This window comes from Moschus berezovskii, chromosome Y, assembly GCF_049115385.1.
Source record: "Moschus berezovskii isolate FMDL1 chromosome Y, NW_MosBer_1.0, whole genome shotgun sequence".
Classification (NCBI taxonomy): Eukaryota; Metazoa; Chordata; class Mammalia; order Artiodactyla; family Moschidae; genus Moschus; species Moschus berezovskii.
In genome coordinates this window covers 77,074,537-77,077,933 of record NC_142489.1, presented here as the reverse complement: position 1 = coordinate 77,077,933, position 3,397 = coordinate 77,074,537, and positions in this window count along the sequence as shown.

Here is a 3,397-nt window from a genome sequence, read left to right as displayed (position 1 = left end):
TAGGTGTACATGTACCCCCACCCCCCCACCCCCAATCCTCAAGCCTCTGCCACATTCTTCCCTACCCTCTTCTGGGTTGTGCAGAGCACTGGCTTTGGTTGCCCTGCTTCACGCATATGAAAACCCGATTGATGACTTTTCCTACATGAAATACATGTGTGTGTATATATATATATATATATATATATATATATATATATATATATATATATTTCACCAGTGAAAATATATATATATATTTCACCAGTGGGGGGAAAAAAAATATATATATATATATATATATATATTTCACCAGTGAAAATATGGGTGCAGCATTTTCTATATAAAATAGGATATCTGTATTTCATGTTTGATAATCTGTCTGTATAATATTTCTTCATGATATATGGAATCTTGTCTGTTATTCATATGCATATCTGTGCACACTTTTTCCCACGTGAATGTGGAATTCTGTATATTTTGCATATGAAAATTTCGGCATACGTTTTTCCTGCTTGAAGCATGAAATTTTATACATTTCCTACTGAAACTCTCAGTGGGAGAGGGGAGGAGAGGGTGGGATGTATGGAGAGAGTAATGTGGAAACTTACATTACCTAATTTAAATTACATTAAACTTAAATTACGCAATGGGAATTTGCTCTGTGCCTCAGAGAACTCCGCATCACTCTAGAGGGGTGGGATAGGGAGGGTGACGGGAGGGAGATTGAAGAGGGAAGTGACATATGTATAAATATGGATGATTCATGTTGAGGTTTGTCCCAACACAGCGACGTGCTGTAAAGCAGTTATCTTTCTATTAAAAACGAACAAATTAGGGGAAAAAAAAGAAAGAAAGAAAGAAAGATTTTCTGACATGAAGTATGTAATTATCTATTGCTCAAATATGAAAATCTGGGGTGAATGTTTTCAGTCATTAGTTATGAAATCTGTCCATTTCACAAGTGAACATTGAGGTGTAGATTATCCTTCATGAAATTTCATGCTTTTTACATTTCACATGAAAAATATTTGGGCACAGATCTCGATGTAAATATGGAATACTCTATATTTCATATAGGAAAATATGGTGCTGTTATTTCCACACTAGATGTGTAATTTTCAATATCTCACATTAGAAAACCTAGGCACAGGTTTCCCTGCATGAAATATAGAATACATTATAAGAAAATCTGGAAAATTATTTTCCTGCATGGAATGTTGGAATTCTCTGTGCTTAACCTTTGCGAATATAGACATCCATCTTCCAAAGTTAAATATTAAATCCTCTACACTTCACATATTAAAATATTAGCACAGGATTTCTAGACATAGATTTTCAAATGTGATATATGGAATTCACTTATGTTTCATGTCTGCGGCTTTCCCAAATGAAATATGAAATTATGTTTATTTTACCGACAATAATTTGAGTGTAGATCTTTCTGCTATAATTGACATATGGAATTCTGTATATTTCATATAGAAAAATCTTGATTAAGATTTGTCTGGCAAAAAAAATATGCAATTTTCCTTATGCTATATTTAGAAATCTGGGAACAGATTTTCATACACAACATATGAAATTTTTCATGGTTCATATATGGAAAACTTGTCTCAGATAGTCCGACAAAGATACGGCACTCTCTATATTTCAGATATGAAAACACAGGTGACAATTTTCCAACATGAAATGTGGAATTCTCTATATTTCACATTTGAAATCTGGCCACCCACTTTCTACAGGAAATATCAAATGCTCTATACGTCACATATAGCAGTCTCTGCTCAAGTTTTCCTACATGAAGCACTGAAATATATGTATATCACAAATGAAAGAGTGGGTGCCAACTTCCCTATATGAAATCTGGAACTCTGTATACTTCAGACTCCAAAAGTGTGCACCAATTTTCGCATTTAAAATATGGAATTTCGTATATTTCACAAATGAAAATCAGAATGACCATTATACTCAATTAAATATTGAATTCTCTATATTTTACATATGAATACCTGACGAGGAATATTTGACATGGAAATATGCATTTTGTGTTCACTTGACATTGCAAAACCAGGGTACAGATTTCCTTAGAAGACATATGAACTGTATATATTTCAGATATGAAATGTTGAGTGCAGCTTTTGCACAAGAAACATGGAATTTTCAGTATTTCAAATATAGAAATCTTACTTCAGATATTTGCATATGAAATAGAGAGTCCTTACATTTAATGTATAAAATCTGGACACTGAGATTTTCATAATGTGTGCAATTTGCTACATGTCACATATGAATTGCCGAGTATAGATTTGCCTACATGAAATATGGATTGTTCTGTATTTCCCTTATCAGAATATGAGCACAGGGTTACTTTCTGAAACATGGAGTTCTTCATATTTCACATTTGAAAATATGGGTGTTTTTTAAATATTATTTCTACGTTAAATATGTAATGAGATGGGTTTCTCTATATTTCACATTTGAAAGTCCAGGCACAGATTTTCCTGCATGAAATAGGGAATTTGATCTATAGTGGAATGAAATATAAAACTGCAGACACTGGTTTGATTCCTGGCTCGGGAATATCCTCTGGAGAAGGCACAGGTTACCCACTCCACTATTCTTGTGCTTCCCTGGTGGCTCACCTGCTAAGGAATCTGCCTGCAATGCAGGAGACCTGCGTTTGACCCCTGGGTGCGAAAATCTCCTGGAGAAGGGAGAGGCTACCCAATCCAGTGGGGTCTCAAAGAGTCAGATATGACTGAGTGACTCTCAGGTTCACTTTTCTTTTAAATCAGGGGTTTCCTCCTTGGTTCAATGGATGAAGAATCTGCCTGCAATGCTGGAGACACACAAGAAGCACATTCAATTCCTGGGTCAGGAAAATCCCCTGCAGGAGGGGCAACTCACTGCAGTAGTCCTGCCTGAAAAATCACAAGGACAGAGGAGGGTCACAAAGAGTCTGACACAATTGAATGACTGAGCATTAATTGAAATCTTAAATCGTTAAGCTTCCTGCTTAGGGAGCAAGAAGAAAATGGGGGGAAAATGTAACGGAGGCAAGAGATTAGGAACTCAAGGCCTCAGGGCATACACATTGCCAGTCCCAAGTGAAGAGGAGAGAGAGAATGGGGCAGAATAAGTACTTCTGGAAAGCATGCCCCTCAGACCCTTCAAATATGGCAAAACATGCGAATCTACACATCCGCTTAACCTGTGGCCACACTTCCCCCTTCCTGAAGCCCTTGTGTTCCTTCAACACCACTTGGGGGATCGGATAGTGAAGATTCTGCCTTTCCGTGCAGGTAATCTGAGTTTGATCCCTAGGTCAGAAAAATCCCCTGGAGGAGGAATTGGCAACCCACTCCCTACTTTTCTCCCCTGGGAAACCTGGTGGATAGAGGAGCCCAACGGGCTA